Raw genomic sequence first — 20,651 nt, 5'->3', positions numbered from 1 at the left:
CAGAGATAGGCAGATCGCTGAGTTCAAGGCAAGCCTGGTCTCCAAAGTCCAGGACAGCCAAGACTAACACAGAGAGACCCTGTCTCAAAAAAAACAAAAACAAAACACAAAACACAAAACACACACACACATACACACAAAATGGCAAGACCTACAATTTTAAGGATATTTTTACTAATTAAAAGAATTGTTGGGAACTGGAAAGATAGCTCAGAGGTTAAGAGCACTGACTGCTCTTCCAAAGGTCCTGAGTTCCAATTCCCAGCAATCACATGATGGTTCATAACCATCTATAATGTAATCTGATGCCCTCTTCTGGCCTGCAGATGTAAATGTAGAGCAAATAAAAAATAAAACAGTAAGAGTTTAAAAAAAAAAAAAAAAAAAGAATTGTTATAGAAACCTTGACTCAAAAAAAAAATTTTTTTTGGTAACTGAATATTTAGGTGTGTATACAACCAAAGGAAAGGGCATTAGATATTTGGCCATCAATGTCAATAGGAAAATCTTTTTTTGTTGTTGTTGTTGTTTTTTGTTTTTTGTTTTTCTGTCCTGGACTCACTTTGTAGACCAGGCTGGCCTTGAACTCACAAAGATTCACCTGCCTCTGCCTCCCTCAGTGCTGTGATTATAGGCCTGTGCTACCACACCTGGCAGGAAAGCATTTCTGACAAGACTCTGCAGACATCTTTTTTTCTCTCCCACCTCCCCCCCACCCCCACCCTCAGAGACAGGGTCTCACTATGTAGCTCTGGCTATTTTGGAACTCACTATGTAGACCAGGCTGGCCATGAACTCAGAGGCCCACCTGCCTCTGTGTCCCAAGTGCTGGAATAAAGGGTATGAGCCACTACACCTGGCACTTACATCGTTTTCCAAAACAGCAATATTGATCAGAGCCCAGACACAGTGAGAAAAGTTCCTCTTCTGTACAGGATCACTAACTAAGCAATTGACAAGAGCTGCTGGGACACCATGAGAGGTAAGCCAATGCTAGAGGACATACACAGTTGACTCCAAAAACCAGAAAAATTACTTACAAACTTTTTTCCACACAAAATATCTGTGGCTGACAACAGAAACACACATGTTTAGTTAACTTACTAGAAACACACACACTTTACTAGGAACCAAAAAAAAAAAAAAAAACCCTCAAAATTTAATATAAATAAATATACCAGAGTAATGAGGGACTTAATCGTGCCTTTTTTTAAAGTTATTTTTAAAAACTTACCCTATTTTTTAAAATCTTTTCAGAAATCTTCCTCGCTTTCAGAAAAAGTCCAGGAGTTTCTATCACCTCTAGTAGTTGAAAATCAGTTTCAACTATAAGTTATTTTTTTTAAAAATCACCCCCCACCCACTCCCTATCCAGTACTAAAGCACCTCTAAGGTTCCAAAGCAGTTGTCATACATAACTCCATTTCAGAACCCAGCCAGCCAGGCCAGCTGCCCTCTCCATCAAGAAAGGCCTCCATCTAGAAAACCAGAAAAGGACGCGGTGTCTCGGTTCCCATCTGGGCCTTTTTACTGAATGCGCTTGAAAAGAGCAGAGCACAGGCTTGGTGGGCAGTTATGGGTAGTGTAACCACACAATGGCTGCTGTGCTGGTTAAGTTACTCATGGCCCTGCTACAGAAACCTAAGCAGCAGCAACTCAAGCGAGGATGTGTTTGGGCTCACAGTCTGAAAAGACACAGTCCATCCTGAGTCCAAGTGATGGGAGTACACAGCTGGGCTGCTCGCATCTCAGAGATCAGGGAGTAGAGCTTTAACTAGTAAGGCCCACCCCTCTAACTTCCTCTTCCAGCAGTGCCCCACCTCCTACAGGATCTACAGTCTCCTCAAACAGTGCCATCAACTAGGGACCACATGTTCAAACACATAAGCCTATAGAAGAGAGTTCATATTCAATCCGTGAGTTGTCATTCAATGTTATTTTTCTCTGAGTTTTGGTGTTGGAGATAATTATTTATTTATTTTTATTTACTTTTGCTGTTGAAGATTGGTCCTAGAACCTTGTACATGCTAAGTGCATATCCACATACTGTGCCACAACCCTAGCTGCTTCTTGAGTGTTTTGTTTTGTTGTTTTTTTTTTGGGGGGGGAGGTTGTTTTTGGTTTTGTTTTGTTTTTTAGGTTTTTCAAGACAGGGTTTCTCTGTGTAACAATCCTGGCTTTCCTGGACTCCCTTTTGTAGACCAGGCTGGCCCAGATCTCTGTGAGTTTGGGGCCAGCCTGGTGTACAAAGTGAGTTCCAGAACAAAGAAACCCTTTCTCAAATAAAAACAAAAATTAAAAAAAAAAAAAAAAGCTAGGGGACATGGTGGGACACACCTTTAATCCCTGTATTTGCAAGGCAGAGGCAGGCATATCTCTGAATTCAAGAAAGAAAAACCCTGTCTCAAAACCAAAGTACCTGCCTGGTCTGAGACTTACTTATCTAGTCTAGATTAACCTCAAATTAACAATGATCCTCTGTCTCTTAGATGCTAGGACTACAGAAACATGCCACGATGCCCACCCTACTAGCATATCCATTAATTTAACAAATATGCCTGAAAATTGTTCCTATAAACCTGTACAAGTATACAGTAATACAGACAAGAGAATAACAAAAGAAAAAATATCAAAAGCATTTCCTATATCCCTCAACAGGAAAAGTAATATATACAAACATACAATGAAGTTATTTAAAGATCAAAACATCCGTGAAGTATAATTACAAGAACTAATACTGGAAAATATGTGCTTGAAGTACTAAATGGGGCTAGGAGTGTAGCACCATTGGTAAAGTGCTTGCCTAATATTCATGAGGCATTGTATTCCACACCTAGTACCAAACAAAAAACAAAAACACCAACCTAAACAAGAATATATTAAATGAGCCAGGCGTGGTGGTGCACGCCTTTAATCCCAGCACTCAGGAAGCAGAGGCAGGCGGATCAATGTGAGTTCCAGGCCAGCCTGGTCCAGGACAGTCAAGGCTACACAGAGAAACCCTGTCTCGGAAAACCAAAAAAAGAATATATTAAATGAAAGGCAAAACCAAAGCTAGTATGTTCACATATGTACAAAAAAAATCTGGAACAGTTTTGCAGAAATGAACACAGCTATTTTTAATTGCATTGATATGATTACAACGAATGTGTATTTTATAACTATAATTTATACATAATTTGAATATGTGAAGTTATTAAAGTAATCCACACTATGAGTCCAACCTGTCCCTTCCTAGCAAGATCAGTTTATACTTCATTTAAGGAATCAGCTCAAGCATTTCTTTTCCCAAATGCTTTAAACTTGGTTTGAACAGCTACCAGCCACAGCTTCAAATATAAATTATCAAGGTTAAAAGAATTATGCCTGCCTGAATCTACTACAGGATATTTTTAAAGATTTTTTTTTATTAATTTATTCTTGTTACATCTCAATGGTTATCCCATGCCCTGTATCCTCCCATTCTTCCCTCCCTCCCATTTTCCCCTTATTCCCCTCCCCTATAACTGTTCCTGAGGGGGACTTCCTCCCCCTGTATATGCTCATAGGGTATCAAGTCTCTTCTTGGTATTTGTAAAGATTTTAAGAGGAGAGATGGAAGAAAAAAAATCTAAATGCATTTTGATAATCCTTATCATAGAAGCAGCCAAAATACTCAGCACATTCCTGCATCCTGGCCTCTGCGCCTTTGCTGCATGCAATTTCCTGCCTGAAATCCTCTTAGCTACTTACCGCATGTCCAAATGCTGCCAATCCTTCAGAGCACAGGTTAAACACCACCTCCTGTGCCAAATCCTCCCTGATCCCTCCAGCCAGAGGTCATTCTCTTCCCTAAACCACAGCGTCACCACTTGTCAAGGCAATTTCCTCACCAGAATCAGTTGTAGAATAAGCCTTACATCCTTTCCACTACTGGGAACACTCATCATAGGAACAGCTAAAGGGCACAAGTTGTCTCTAGTTATTTTATAGCCACCATTTCATATATGAATTAAAATTCCTGTCACTGAAGCATATAAAAAGGGAAGAGCAAAAATCTAAAAAAAAAAAAAAAAAAAAATCCAAAGGACAGGCATTTATTATGCATTAATTAGCTCATGGCTGCATGTGACATAACATACATAAGTATGAAAGATTAGGGCCCCTCTCTGCTCCCTCCCCTGTATACACTGCCTGCTACAAAGGCAATCACTATGACCAGTTTCTTAGTTTTTAACTTTTTAAACTGTTTTATGTTGTCACTATTTTTGCCTATATGTATGTCTGTGTACCGTGTTTGTGCCTTGTGCCCATGAAGGCCAGAAGAGGGCATCAAATCCCCTAGAACAAGAGCTATAAATGCTTGTGAGCCACCATATGGGTGCTGGGAATTGAACCCAGGACTTCAGACATGCTTGTGCCCTTAACTATTGAGCCATCTCTCCAGAGCCCCGTTGTTTTATAAAAAAGGGTCTGTCTGTCTCACTGCCTAGAACTTGGTATTCAGAGAAGGCTGGTCTTGGGAGCAGAGATCTACCTGTCTCTCCCGCCAAGTTCTGAGATTAAAAGTATGTACTAGCTCAACCAGTTTATGACCAGTTTTGGGTTTTTTTATTTTGTTTTTGTTTCTCAAGACAAGGTTTCTCTGCGCAGCCTGGGCTGTTCTGTACTTGCTTTGAGGACCAGGCTAGCCTGGAATTCACAGAGATCCGCCTGCCTCTGCCTCCTGAGAAACCCTGTCTCGAAAAATAAAACAAACAGAAAAAGGTACTAGGAAGTAGAAATGATGAAACCAAAAGAAGTTCAAGCACACGTCCTCACCAGGGATTTTTTTGTTTATTGGTTGGTGTGTGTGTGCGTGCGCGTACGCGCACCAGACAGACAGACAGAGACAGAGAGAGTATGTGTAGAGGGAAGAGAGAGGCGTTTAGGAGTCTGCGTGTACACGTGGAGTCAGGACAGCAGGAGTTAATTCTCTGCTTGCACAGCAAAAGCATCTAGACCCTCCAGCACTCAAGTAAAAAGCCAATGGAGCAAGAACAGCTAGCCTAGCTAAATCAGCCGCTCTGGGTTCAGGCAAAGGCTGTGCCTTAGTAACAAAGAGCAATGGAGAGAGGCACCTCTAGCCTCCAGGCTCATGCCCACCAAATGTACACACACTTACAACACATGCAAACACACACACCACAAACATACCAAAGCAAAATCCAAGGATTAAGCAGAAAATAAATGAAGCTTCAACAAGGCAAGTGTAGAGAAAAAAATAATGACTAGTGAGAGGTTTTAGTCAGGTCACTCTCCTGAGAATCAGCAATAACTAGTTCTGGTCACTATGAGGCAGTGTTTCAAAATAACCATCCTATGAGAATAAAGGCCTTCTAGCCTGCCTTGCCTCTTTCCTTTAAATTCCTATGGTAGTTTAAATTCACAATTTGTAAAAACTTTTTTGAGATTTTTATTTTCACTTATGTGTGTGTTTGCCTGCATGTACAACATGTGCATGCAGTGCCTGCAGAGGCTAGAATAGGTCACTGGATCCTCTGGAACTGGAGTTACAGACAGCTGTTAGCCACCACGTGGGTGCTCAGAACTGGGCCTGGGGATCCTGGAGGAGCTGCTCTTTTCTAGAGCTGGCCCTTCACTGCCTTGAGTGTGGGCTCATTGTACTTAATGACTTTATTTCAACTAGTACAGTATAGTAGATATTGGCCAGGCATAGTGATGTACACATCTAATCCCACTGCTCAGGAGGCAGAGGCAGAGGCAGAGGCAGGGAGGTGGACCTCTATGAGCTGGAGGCCAGCCTGGTTTACACAGTCAGCTGCAGGCCAGTCAAGGCTACACGGTGAGACCCTGTCTCAAAGAGGTGTGAAAAGGGGTGGGGTGGTACCTGACTTCTAAGACTAAGTCACAAAAAGGGAGAAGCAGGCCTGTGCTCCCAAGCTCAGAGTCAAATACTACATCATGAGGTCACTCAGGTAACAATGACAAGCCCATGTGGCCAGCACTGGAGGTTCCCTCCCAACACGTATGTAAGGAGAATACTTGAAGCAGATCATCTAGTCCTAGCTAACCTCTTAACTGCAACCTCAAGAAATCCTTGCGCCAGAATACCTCAGCTAAGCCACTCTCCAGCACTGTATGCAAAAGATGCTGCCTGTGCTGTCACCACGTTTTGAGGCACTCTATATACAGCAATACACAGATCAGTACAGCTCTATGATAGTTTGTCCCTAAAACACTTTATCTGCTCACAATGTATACCAATGGCATCAATGTAAGCATTAACTTCTATAAGACTGTCATCATCTCTACTCATCTTTAGGCTTAACCTAATCAACGGCAAAGAATTTTATTTGTTGAAAGATTCTTGCCAGGGACTATATATAGACTGACTGCAATTGTAGAAACCTAGCGTAAGATAAGAAAGTAGGAGACCGGCATGGTGGCGCACGCCTTTACTCCCAGCACTCTTAAGAGGCAGAGGCAGGCGGATCTCTGAGTTCAAGGCCAGCCTGGTCTACAAAGTGAGTCCAGAACAGCCAAGGCTACACAGAGCAACCCTGTCTGGAAAAAACAAAGAAACTAACTAACAAAAACAAAAAGAAAAAAAGAAAAGCAGGTAGGTAGACAGGCATGCAGGTGAACTGATTTATAGAAAGTAAAGAGAAAGTGGGACAAACCCAACAAAGCAATCTTGCCTAATGAAAAGATTATGTGTGGTTAATTATGACAGCAAAATCACTATTAAACAAAGTAAGCTAGAAAAGCCAACAACCATACTAGATGTCAATGGAAATGAAAAACTCATAAAGTTCTAACAAAAACCAAGAAATCCCTTTCCCTAGACCTTTCACTACCGTGTCCATGCCCATGAGCTGACATACAAAAGTGAGCATCTAGCCCATATGTAGCCCATCTGGAGGGCTGAGGACATCTTCGGAGGCAGCCTGGCCCTAAGCCCTTAGCCAACACTAGCAACAACTAAGGGCCTACCAGATGTCTCTTGGGAAATTTTAATTACAGATAGAGACCTTAGTGGAAATGGAAGCACAGCATAAGCACACAAAAGAAACAGAGATAAGGACAAAGAATTAAGAGAGCCATGAACTGTCCAGTGCTCTGAGCAAAATGACTTCCTTCACTAAACATCAAAGCTAGAGTATTACTGTCTAACCTGAAGCTAGCTTTACATAGTGACCTCTTCAGAGAGGATAGGAAGACAAGTCAATATGATTTCAATCCTTCTGTGACCCACACAGCAAAGAAATGGTGGAGAGTGAGGCAGCAGAGGGACACTGAGTCTTTTACAGGTATCCAGGAGCTGAGGGCATGGCTCAGTAGTGGGGCACATGACTAAACACAAAGCAAAGCTGGATTCTATCACCAGCATCACTGAAATATGAACCAAGGAGCACCAGGTAAAAAAGGCTGAAGACCAGCACTCGGGCAGCAGAGGCATGGAGATGTCTGTGAGTTCAAGGCCAGCCTGGTCTAAAAAGTCCAGGACAGGAAGGGCTCTGTGTAACAGAGAAACACTGTCTCAAAAAAGCAAACACAAAACAAACAACAAAAAAAAAAATTTTAAAGGGAGAGGGGGAAGAGACTGGAGAGGCGGCTCAGTGGTTCTTCCAGAGGATGGGGGTTCAATTCCCAGAAACCACATGGCACCTCACAACTGTCTGTAACTCCTGTTCCAGGAGATCTGACACCCTCATACTGACATATACAGCGAAAATAACAAAGAACATAAAATAAAAATAAGTAAATTATAATAATGATGTTTTCATACATGAAACAAACTTAAGCCTACAGCTAGAGCCCCTGCATTCCATTACTCATTATTCAGAACTGCTCTAGGGTGGATAGACTTCCCCAGCACCGCCAGATTCTGCCACAAAGGGAGGTTTCCAAGGCTGCTCCAGGCAGTTTATACATGCAGACACAAGCCTGCATTCCTGCCTGTTCATACTGCCTCTGAACTGTGTGTGTGACACACACTGACACACACACACACCCACACACACACAGCACTCCTGACACAGGAAAGGATGTAGCAAATTAGTCCTCTGGAAGACTGGGAGACACATAGAGGTGCCAAGAAATGTGCCTATATATACTGTGGTGAGTGTGTGTTGGCACGGAGTTTTTGCAGGAGAGGCCCTCCACAGCGAAGACTCTGTCTAGAGATGGTGTACAAGCTCTCTTTCAGGTGAGTGCAAGTCAACAGTGCAAACACTGGCCCCTTCTAGAATGGTGCTGCTTCTCTAGGGCATTAGACTCAGCAAACTCTACTAAGGAGACAAAACACACTAAGTTGCTAAAGCTAAGAGGCTCCATCCTCGACAGCACTCCAGCACTGAGAGACACTGCTAACCCAGGTTCCTATTCTTCTGGAAGGCCTGGCCTTTTAAAAGCTTGTATTTCTATTCCACTTTGCCCCAGTATTTGAAATTAATTTGAATGTTTTTATGTTCCTAGCAATCCCAACATCCTAACCAAAGCCCTTGAAAGTCACATAACTAACTAGCCGGAAGCGGTGGCAGAAGCCTTTAATCCCAGCACTCGGGAGGCAGAGGCAGATGGATTGCTGTGAGTTCGAGGCCAGCCTGGTCTCCAAAGCGAGTCCAGGACAGCCAGGGCTACACAGAGAAACCCTGTCTCAAAAAACAAAACGAAAAAAAGTCGGGGCTGGAGAGATGGCTCAGAGGTTAAGAACACTGTCTGCTCTTCCAGAGGTCCTGAGTTCAATTCCCAGCAACCACATGGTGGCTCACAACCATCTATACTGGCATAATGCCTTCTTCTGACATGCAGGTGTACATGCAGATAGAACACTCACATACATAAAATAAATGAATAAATCTTAAAAAAACAAAAAGTCACATAACTAAACTGGGCAGAGGTGGCACACACCTTTAATCCCAGCACTCTGGAAGCAGAAGCCGACAGGTCTCTGTGAGTTTGAGGCCAACCTGGTCTACAAAGTGACTCCAGGGCAGCCAAAGCTACAGAGAAACCCTGTCTCAAAAAATCAAAACAAAACAAAAAGGCACATAAGGAGTTTAAAATTAGAACACAACCATGACTTCAATTTCAAGACAAACAGTCTACACTGATTCCTTAAGCAAGTGTTCTATGAATTAGAAATGCCATTCTGTAGGTCGGGTGTGGAAGCATGCACATTTAATCCCAGCACTCAGGAGTCTCTATGAGTTCAAAGCCGCCTTGTTTACAAAGCGAGTCCAAGACAGTCAAGGCTACACAGAGAAACCCTGTCTCAAAAAACCAAAAAAATAAAATTATTTTGTAATGTAACCATAAAAAGAAAGATTTCACAGCAAATATATTGTTTATGGTTGCTAATATGTTAGCAAATTACCTAATTAAAAACAATTCTACCAGGTAACTAGGTGGTGGCACACACCTTTAGTCCCACACTTGGGGGGAAAGGACAGGTTTGAGGCCATCCTGGTCCAGGATACCCAGGGCTACACCAAGAAATCTTGTCTGAAAAAAACAACAAAAATTTCTAAGCCGGGCGTGGTGGCGCACGCCTTTAATCCCAGCACTCGGGATGCAGAGGCAGGCGGATCGCTGTTAATTCGAGGCCAGCCTGGTCTACAAAGTGAGTCCAGGATGGCCAAGGCTACACAGAGAAACCCTGTCTCGAAAAAAAAAAAAATTTCTAAAGCTGAGCATGGTTATGTGTTCCTGTAACCTCAGCATTTGGAAGGTAAAAACAGAAAGAACAAGAGTTCGTAGGCATCCTGAGCCACATATTGAGTTTGAGACTAGCGTGGGCTACATAAGACCCTGCTTCAAAGCCAGTGTGGTGTGCACGGCCAAGGCTACACAGAAAAACCGTGTCTCAAAAAAACAAAAAACGAAACAAAAACAAATTTTCTTTTTTCTTTTTACACTGGCACAAACTGCCATCAAGATGACATATCTGGTAAAAGAGCTTGTTGAATAACCCTGACAAACTTAAATTAGATCCCCCAGGACATACATGGCAGAAGAATTGCCTTCCAAAAGTTGTTCCTAACCTCCACATTGATACATGGGTGCCCACAGATGAGTTACTATGTTTTATCTCCCATACTCCCACACACAGTTTAATATATTTAAGTATGTTAAAACTAATATAAAATTATATCAAATATAATTAATATAAAATATGTTAATATAAATGTTAAAAATTTTTGGGTTTTGTTAAATTTTCGAGTTTGCTGGGTGCGGTGGCACACACCTATAACCCCACAGAGGAACCCTGTCTCGAAAAACCAAAAAAAAAAATTTTTTTTTTTTTTTTTTTGGTTTTTCGAGACAGGGTTTCTCTGTGCACCCTTGGCTGTCCTGGACTCACTTTGTAGACCAGGCTGGCTTCGAACTCACAGCGATCCGCCTGCCTCCGCCTCCCGAGTGCTGGGATTAAAGGCGTGTGCCACCAGGCCCGGCTCCAAAAATAAATTTTAAATAAATGTTTGAGAGAAAGTCTCACATGACTGACCTGAAACTCACTATGTAGACCAGACTCACAGATATCTAACTGCATCTGTCTCCAAAGCACTGGGATTAAAAGCAGATGCTACCACTTCTGAATAAATCTGGGCGGGGGGAGGGGGGTATGATTTCTTTTTTCTTTTTTCTTTTTTTTTTTTAAGCCTGGGCTGGCCTGGAACTCACAGAGATCTGCCTGCCTCTGCTCCCAAGTGCTGGGATTAAAGGCGTGTTCTACCACCACCACAGGGAATAAAATAATTAACTTGTTTGTTTGTTTATTTTTTAGGCTATAACCTTAATTTTATTTTTTTAATTTTATGTGTTTGGCTGTTTTGTCTGCTTGTATGTCCATGCACTACATGTGTGTCAGGTCCCCTAGAGCTGGATATACAGATAATAGAGACAGTAGTAAGACAGCACAGTGTAGAAGCTGAACATTGAAGCTGCATCCTCTGGAAGGGCACCTCCAGTACTCCTAAGTCACTCAGCCACCTCTCCAGCCCAAAATAAAAAATTTTTAAAAGAACTCACATTAGCAGTTTTATCTGACCTAGTTACCTAATATAAGGATGTGAATTATATCTTAATTACTCAGCACACCAACAAATTATTTATATAAATCACATTTCCAGGCCAGCATGAAAACACACACCTATAATCTCACCACGTGGGAGGCTAAAACAGGATTGCCAAAAGTCTGAGGTCAATGTGGGCTACAAAGCCAAACCCTGCCCCCACTGTGTGTGCCTCTGTGAGGGGTGGGGGTATTAATTTTAAAAATCCAACCAAAGTGCCAAACTGGTAAACATTTGGCATATTTCAGTTTTGTTTGTAGTCAGATGTTCACTGAAATGGCATAAGCAATCTTAGTAATACTGTAACGAATACTTAAATGCATATTTCTCACTTAAACACTAGAACCATGTGAGACAAGCTAAGCACAAACTAATATGCTTGTCAAAAATCACATTTAACCAGTATACGTAAAGCTTCAACTGTGGAACAGCTAACAGTGTGCCAATAATTAATAATCTGGAGGTTTAAAATGCTATCATCAACTAGAGCGTAGACTACAGTGTTACCAGAAACCCTATACAGAACAACAGTGTTTTTTTGGTTTCGTTTGGTTTTTCAAGACACAGTTTCTGTGTAGCCTCAACTGTCCTGGATTCACTTTGTAGACCAGGCTGGCCTAGACCTCACAGCGATCTGCCTGCCTCTGCCTCCAGAGTGCTGGGATTAAAGGCGCCCGGTTTCCTACACAGAACAATAGTGTAGCATTCTCTCTCCGTCCCTGTGTAGTTGGAGAGGGAGCAAGGAGGAAAGGGAGAGATGCTCACAGCTAGGTTATACTAAAGATTCACTTAAAAATATTAATTTCCTGCTATCTTAACCTTTAAATCAATTATAAAAGTAGCTGCCAAAAGCAGTTAGCAGAGAAGCACACAGTTCCCAAAGGAACTCAGTATATACAGCTTACTTTACTACTTCAATGTTTTACTGAATACTAAAATTTGAACAAGATGTGAAAAATTCAAAACCAAATGTACAGTAGTAGGTGCTCAGCGAACCCATTGCATGTTCAGCATACACAGGGTCTGAGGGAGCAGATCACACTCAGTATGCCTGTTCCTGCAGCACTGGCGCTGCTCTTCAGGATCAGTTCAACATTATGTATATTACTGCAGGGCCTGGCAATGGATATGTCTCATTTTTTTCAAAACTTGGTTTACCACCCAATAAGTGAAAAAGTACTGAACTATTTTATTTCTTTATTTAGTTAACCTTTTTAGTTCAAATTGGCTTCTAGTTACTCCAGTTTGTTTTCAGCAAAACATTGATAAAGCCTACACTAAACTGAAATTACCTGATTATATTCCCGCTAAATAAATACTACATTTGAACTGTTCGCATTGCATTGTAAGACACTCAACCTTAGCTGGGCGTGGTGGCGCACGCCTTTAATCCCAGCACTCGGGAGGCAGAGGCAGGTGGATTGCTGTGAGCTCGAGGCCTGCCTGGTCTACAAAGAGAATTCCCAGACAGCCAGGTCTATTACACAGCAAAACCCTGTCTCAGAAAAATAAAATAAAATTTTCGAATCCACAAGCCATCCTATCAGGCTTATTTTTATTAGTATTGATGTGATTATTGAAAACAGTACTGCACCCAGGTAGCGGTGGCCCACGTCTTTAATCCCAGTACTTAGGAAGCAGAGGCAGGCTGATTGGATCGCTGTGAGTTTGAGCCAGCCTGGTCTACAATGCGAGTCCAAGATAGTCAAGGCTACACAAAGAAGAAAGGAAGAAAAGGAAAGGAAACGAAAAGAAAGAAAACAGTATTGAGTGGGGGCTGGAGAGATGGATCAGAGGTTAAGAGCACTGGCTGTTCTTCCAGAGGTCCTGAGTTCAATTCCCAGCAACCACATGGTTCCCAACCATCTCTAATGAGATCTGTTGCCTTCTTCTGACCTGCAGGCATACATGCAGACAGAACACTGTACACACAGCAAATAAATAAATCTTTAAAAAAGAAAAAAGAGAGCCAGGCATGGGAAGCCAGCCTGGTCTACAAAGTGAGTCCAGGACAGCCAAGGCTACACAGAGAAACCCTGTCTCGAAAAACCAAAAGAAAAAAGTACTGCAATACAGCACCATTACCTACACAAAACTACTGATTTTAATGAGATTTCCCCACCCCAAATTTTCCTGAGCCTCTCAGGCAGGGAGTGGATGTTTAAATCCCAGCAGAAAGCTCTAGTGCGAGCATTTAACTTTCTATAAGTTTTTTTTTTTAATATTTTATTTAGTTTTAATCTATGTGCACTGGTGTGAAAGTGTCAGATCTTGGAGTTACAGACAGTTGTGAGCTGCCATGCGGGTGCTGGGAATTGAACCCGGGTCCTCTGGAAGAGCAGGCAGTGTTCTTAACCACTGAGCCATCTCTCCAGCCCCATATAACTTTATTTTTTAATGATAATAAAATTTTCTTAAAAGGCTGCTGGTGTATATTGTTTCCAAGACCTGGAATGCAAATAAACCCCTTATTTTGTTTACTAGTATAAGACAAACTACATTTCTCATAAAAAGAAAGCGCATCAATTCAAAGGAGCCCTTAGAAGTCACAATGTGAAAATACCCCTGATAACAGAACAAATTAATGTCAAGACACAGCCAATAACATAATAAGGCTGCGATGCAAGTGCGCCTGTCAAAGGGCATCTGTATTAGCAGCCTGGGGAAGTGGCATTTGCAGGAAGGCACAGCCGCTGTGTTTAAAAGAAAATCATTAAGCCTCAGCCGTTAATCCCCTCCCCCATCCTCTTCTCCGGATTGTCAAAGCAATTAGCCAGTAGAAGGTGCTAGTCTACAACCCACATGTACTCACACTAACCTCCCTCCATCCTTGGCCCAGAACTGGATTTAGCCAGGTAGACTCAGCTTTGTCCAGCATTCCAAAGGGCCTCAACCTCAGCCCATTCAAAAAAAACAAAAACAAAACTATATTGATAAGGACTATCAATCTCTCTCTCTGTCTCTCTCTCTCACTCACACACACACACACACACACACACACACACACACACACACTATTGCTAAATATTTAACCTGAAATGCAATAGAATCTTTATCATTTTAACAGAGACATCCTATTACTCCTTAGAAAGACCCTGGTCACACTCAGTAAAATCAAAATCAAGTGAACAAATATGTCCCTAACAGTCAGAGGTGATGAGGAACCTGAAAGCAGAGAGTGTAAGGCCATGACAGAGTTTATCCTTCCATGGACAAAAAAAAAAAGCAGCAGCAGCAGAAACAGGAATCTTCTGAACATGCTCCAGAGTGCCCTTTCCTTACCCATGCATTCATCTGCCTTGCCAGGTTGCAAAAAAAGGCCAGACATTAGATGGATGAAAGCTGGGGGTGGGGGGGCCAGCACCTTCCCTTCCCCCATCTCTACTCTCTCCCCAAAAGAGCTGTGTTTGTCTGTGCAATCCTAGTCCCAAATATGGGTGAGAGAATGAGTGTGTGTAAGGAAGAACAATGAGCCCTCAGCCTGGTTGTGTGTGTGTGTGTGTGTGTGTGTGTGTGTGTGTGTGTGTGTGTTTCTGCCTTTGCCTCTTCTCCCTTCGACCTCAACAACAGAGAAACTGGAAGCCAGCTTTCACCCAAGCTAAGCCATCAAAAATCAAAAACGGTTTGTAATTTAGAGTGGCATTAACTCAGCAAGCAAATCCATGGAAGAAAATATCTAGCCAAAGATGATTTTATTATGTATAGATCTATCCTCTCTTTCCCCTCCCCCATCAGACTGAGACTAAAGAAACCAGTGTACACCAGACAAAAAGGTCTCTTTAAATGGAAAGCAACTATAAAAGCTGTTTGAAAGCTAAAGCTAGGATGTACGAGCTACACTAAACGCCTGTTTTTATAATCCAAGTTCATACTTACTAGTTAATCTTTTTGTTTTGTTTTTAAAATTGCTTTGGAGAAGGCTATTTCTAGATTCATACAAAACTACTTTCTCAGATCCACCTTAAAATAGCAGCACACACTGAAACATTTAAAGCACCCAGTTTCTCAAGGGCACATTCTGCTTAAATCAATGTTTGAAGTCTGTAATCAAAAAAAAAAAAAAAAAAAAAAGAAAAGAAAAAGAAAAAGAAAATCCTTGGAAAAGAGACAGAGGATAATGACAATTCAACAATGAATCATTTTATTTCCTTTCGACAACTTCTCAACCCAACAGTTTCAAAGGAAACCTGCAATATTTCCTCAACACAACACACACTCAGCCCATTCCATGTAAAACTGCCTTCTTCCCATAACCTTAAAAAAATAAGAAGGCATCCTCTTTCAGACAGCAGAACTTAAATCATGACAGAATTCTACACTGCTGCAAATGATGTTTAGTTCCCTAATTTTGGAATCACAGAGCTGAGTGGGGGACTTGAGAACACAAAGGAGAAATCTTCCTCCTAATGTGAAAATGAGACTTTAATGAGTCAGTCCCAAGACCCCCACATCCACAAACATCCAAGAAGTGCACAGTTTCAGGTCCTGCCCTCCCACAGTCGAGCTGCTCGGCTAGTCGCCTAGTTAATAGTTTAACCTCAGACCGGTACGAGAGCGTGCCTAAGAGCCCCAGGGAGAGCAGGGGTCAAGAGGCACGTAGGACAGTCACCTGGCCCGCACAGAACCAAAGCCTGCGTCCGGCCCTGGGCTCCCGGAGGGCTCGCCTCCACTCTCAGCCTTTGCTTTCCGCGGCGGAGCCCCCTCGGCCCACCCAGAGCACCCCGACCCCGGAATGAGAAGGGGGGGGGGGGGCGACGAGGAAGGCAAGCCCGCGGCGCAGCGTGGACAACTTGGACACTTACCTTCCCCTCAGGCGCTACACCATCAATAAGAGGGGTGGCGGCGCGGCTCCGGGGAAAGTGCAGGGACCGGGCGGGAGGCCGCGGGGGCCGGAGGCGGACGGAGGGCGGCGGGCGCGGGGCCGAGGGGGGGGCCGGCCCGAGGGACGCGACGCCGGGGGATCTGCGGGGCTTCCCTGCCGGGACTTCGACCTCCTCGGGTGGGCCAAGCCTTCAGCAGTGGGGGCCCAGGACCATGTCTGGTTTCGTGGGGTTTTTTTTTTTTTTTTTTTTACCCCCCAGAGGGCGAGGGACTCCCACAGGAGGGTGGTGGGATCTTTTTTCTTTTTTCTTTTTTTTTTTCCTTCAAGTAGGAGAGAAAACGAGGCGGAGACAAGGTAAGGAGCGCGTGAGGGGACGAGGCGCGGGGAAGGAGGCGGGGACCGAGGCCCGGCGGGGCGAGAGGCTGCGGAGCGCGGGGGGCGGCTCGCGAGCGTCTGTGGGAGCAGCGGCACCTCCGCGATGGTGGCGGAGCCGCGGGGCTGCTGCGCCGACCGGCCGCCCACTCCGCGCTCGGGCCCGGCCCACCTCGCAGTATCACGCCTCGCCATTGGTGTGTCTGGACATGACGGAAGCAGAAGAACGGCCAATAGGAGGCAGAAGGCGGGCCTAGGGGCGGGAGTGTTTGCTCTGCCCTCTCTTCCATTTTTTTTTTTTTCTTTTTATTTATTTTTTTTTTCCCCCTTTTCTTTTTCTTTTTAATAAAATGAGCAGAAGGAGGAAAGGCAAGGGGAAAGACTAAGCTTTGGTGCCGGCGCGGCGGGGCCTCTGGGTGCGCGCTCCGGGCGGCAGCCGGAACCAGTGCGATGGGCTCCCCGCCCCGGGCGCGGCTTTGTCGGCGGTTCGGCCCTGCCCGGCCGCAAGCTGACCTCCCTGCGGTCAGCCCTGGACTGACCCTCCCGGTGTGATCTACCTCAAGTGGGCAGGTCTCAGGGGTGGGCTTGGTGGGTGTCCACTTTCTCTTGTTATTACCAGAGCCATAATTTGCTTTTTTTTTTTTTTTTTCAGTCATTTGAGAGACAGATTTCTATGCAAAGAGAGCTACAGAGTGAGTTCGAAATATTTGCTTACAGGCTAAATTCTAATGGGCAGTTCATAGTGTTTTTTTAAAAAATAATATGGGAAGAGAACAATTGCAGAAAAAGAAATGCAGAAGTGGTAAATTGATCCGCTTATTTGATGAGGATAATGAAAAGTCTCATTGAGTAATAAAGAACAGGACTCCAAGAGATGGCCCAGTTCTGTTACCATCATACGGCGGCTACAACTGCCTGTAACTACAGATCGAAGGGATCCGGCAGACCTCTGGCCTCCATGTGCACAAAACTACACACACATACATGTAATTTAAAAACAAACAAACTTTAGTACTAAAGAAAAGACCGTAATCACAGAAGGGTTTTTTTTTAAGAGAGCAGTATCTGTGCTATGTTGGGGGATGGGGAAGGGAACAGTATCACCCAAGCATGGTAGCTCAAACCTGTAATCTTATCACTAGAGAGAGCCAGAGTCTGGAAGATCACAAAGATTAAAGCCCACCTGGTCCACAAAGTGAGTTTCAGGCGAGCCACAGCTAGATATGGAGACTGTCTCAAACACGCTAACAAAAAGCCGGGCGTGGTGGCACATGCTTTTAATCCCAGCACTTAGGAGGCAGAGGTAGGGGATCGCTGTGGGAGGCCAGCCTGGTCTACAAAGCTACTCCAGAACAGCCAAGGCTACATAGGCAAACCCTGTCTCAAATTAAAAAAGAAAAAAAAAAAAAAAAAAGGAAAGGAGAAAGCCAAATATCACCTTTGAAAGTTACTACTTAGTCCTACTATGCTCAAAGACATAATGGCCATGTGTACCAACTGTATAAGCCTGAGTCAGGGCAAGCCAATCACTATTCTATATAATATAATTTATAGAATTGAGGGGTTTGGAATTTTAATTATACTTGCCAGTTTTTGAAATGCATATCATATTTATTGAGTTCTTTCATAGACTCTGGCATGAATCCAGGGTGAATTATCAATCTATTGTTAGTTTGTTAGTATTCTGTAAATGCTTATTGGTGTCCTTAAACCATACACTCTTCTCAGAGGAATTAAGGTCTATATATAATAAAATAATTAAGGAATAGAACATAGCTTAAAATAATTCACTCATCTATTTCAAATAATGGGATAATTTTCCTCTTTAGAATATCTACTCAGATTTTAATTTCGACATCCAAAAGTTTATTTTAAAAATAATTTAAAGTGCCAGGCATGGTGGCACACACCTTTAATCCCAGCACTCAGGAGGCAGACGCAGGCAGATCGCTGTGAGTTCGAGGCCAGCCTGGTCTACAAAGCCAGTCCAGGAAAGCCAAGGCTACACAGAGAAAGCCTGACCTGAAAAACCAAAAGAAAAAAGAAAGAATAATTTAAAGCCTGGTATGGTGGCACAGGCCTTTAATCCCAGCACTCGAGAGAGACAGAGGCAGGGGGAGTGCCGGGAGTTCCAAGCTACAGTTTTCCTGTGGTAAACACAGGACGATTTTCAGGAGTCTTGGTTCTCTCCTGTTACTGTATGAGCCCCAGGTTTCCAATTCAGGTGCTTAAGTTTGGAAGCAAGTGCCTTTACCTGCCGAGTCCTCTCACAGCCTCACAAGTCTTGCCACTACCTTTCAGCAGTATTTTTCAGCAAGAAAAAAAAAACTCTTTGTTTTCAAATGAAATGGGAACTTGGGGCTAGAGAGCTGACTTGGAGCCAGGCTTGAGTGGCGCACGCCCGTAATCCCAGCACTCAGGAGGCAGAGGCAGGCGGATCACTGTGAGTTCTAGGCCAGCCTGGTCTACAGAGTGAGTCCAGAACAGCCAGGACTGCACAGAGAAACCCTGTCTGGCGGGTGGGGGTTGGCTCTTGGGGACTCTGATAATGAGACACCTTTCTGATAAGAACAACTATTAAACCACGATTGGAAGCTTACTGTGCCCCAAACACCATTCCTCCCAGGTTACAATCTTTTGCCCACTTAGTCCTCACTACAGCCATGAAGTGTATTATTATCACTTGTACTTTAAAGGTCAAGGAACTAGGACTTAAGGAATTTAAATGATTTGTAGAAGGTTAAAGAAGTCAAATGTGAGCACCAGGCGTGGTGGCGCATGCCAGTAATCCCAGCACTTGGAAGGCAGAGGCAGGCAGTTCCCTGTCAGTTCGAGGCTAGCCTGGTTCTACAAAAAAGAGTCTGGTACAACCAGGGCTACAGAGCCCTGTCTCAGGGGAAAAGAAAAAAAAAGGGGGTGGGGGGAGTCCAAGATAACACAGAGAAACACCTTCTTAAAAAACTTTAAAAAAAAAAACCTATCTCGAGCCTGGTGGCACACACCTTTAATCCCAGCACTCGGGAGGCAGAGGCAGGTGGATCGCTGTGAGTTCGAGGCCAGCATGGACTACAAAGTGATTCCAGGACAGCCAAGGCTACACAGAGAAACCCTGTCTCGAAAAAACAAAAAACAAAAACAATAAACAAACCAAAAAAAAAAAAAAAAAAAAAGAGAGATCAAATGTGTAGTGGGAGGTTTGGTTGGTTAGTTAGTTGGTTTTTTATTTCATATGAAATTAGGACATTTTTCCTATTTTTAGCAATCTCCAGGAAATTGTTTTTGTTATTTAATATAAAAAACATCAAAGACTTTCATTAGTTTTATAACCTCCTTAACACAGGCAAATTTTGCTGTTGTCACTGTTGTTGGAATCATGCCCCCCAGGCTGGCTTTGAATACCTCATATAGCTAAAGATCACCATCACACATCCCTAAGAAGTAATAGTTAAAGATTTTCTTTCTTTCTTTCTTTCTTTTTTTTTTTTTTTTTTTTTTTTTTTTTTTTTTTTTGGTTTTTCGAGACAGGGTTTCTCTGTGTAGCCTTGGCCATCCTGGACTCACTTTGTAGACCAGGCTGGCCTCGAACTCACAGCGATCCGCCTGCCTCTGCCTCCCGAGTGCTGGGATTAAAGGCGTGTGCCACCACGCCCGGCTCTCTTTTTATTTTTATCTGTAAAAATATTATGTCTGCATGTATGCCTAGGCACCACTTGCATGCCTGGTGCCTGCAGAGGCCAGAAGAAATTGTCCAATTGCCTGAGACTAGGGTTACAGACAGTTATGACCACCACCTGGGTGCCAGAAATCAAACCTGGATCCCCTGGAAGACCAGTCCATGCCCTTACCTGCTGGGCCATCTTTTCAAGAGTGGGTTTCTGTTTGGTTTGGCTTGGTTTGGTTTGGTTTGGTTTTAGTTTTGGTTGTTTGTTTGGTTTGGTTTTTCCAGACAGGGTTTCTCTGAGTAGCCTTGGCTGTCCTGGACTAGAACTCACAGAGATCTGCCTGCCTCTGTCTCTGGAGTGTTGGAATTAAATGTTCGACCACTAGCCGGGCGTGGCACATGCCTGACGGTATAGCAGGAGGAGCTCAGTGAGTTCAAGTCCAGCCTGGTTCACTAATCGAGTCCAGGACAACCAAGGCTACACAGAAAAACCCTGTCTCAAAAGAGAGGATGTCATACTACAGGGCTAGAGAGAAGACACAGTACTTAAGGACATTTACTGCTTTGTAGATGGCCACAATCCAGTTTCTAGCACCTTCATGGCAGCTCAAAAACAGCCTCTACCTCCAACTGTAAGAGACCCAGAGCCCTCTTCTGACCTCCACGGGCCGCTGCATGAATGTAGTACACATATATTTACTCGGGCACACACATACACAGGTAAAATGCAATTATT

The 20,651-nt window shown here is 43.5% G+C and overlaps 1 protein-coding gene across 1 annotated transcript in view; it reads right to left on the bottom strand.

Annotated features, from left to right (window-relative positions):
• Positions 1-16,117, bottom strand: part of Rere (arginine-glutamic acid dipeptide repeats) — a 329,541-nt gene extending 313,424 nt beyond the window's left edge. Inside the window, exon 1 of the mRNA XM_051171194.1 lies at positions 15,863-16,117. The gene's annotated coding sequence lies outside the window, so the exon portion shown is untranslated. The remainder of the gene's footprint in view (positions 1-15,862) is intronic.
• Positions 16,118-20,651: the final 4,534 nt, after the last annotated feature.

The sequence above is a fragment of the Acomys russatus genome, chromosome 29 (assembly GCF_903995435.1).
Source record: "Acomys russatus chromosome 29, mAcoRus1.1, whole genome shotgun sequence".
In the NCBI taxonomy this organism is placed as follows: Eukaryota; Metazoa; Chordata; class Mammalia; order Rodentia; family Muridae; genus Acomys; species Acomys russatus.
Note: the sequence above shows the minus strand (reverse complement) of the source record. Positions and strands in the feature narration are given on the sequence as shown.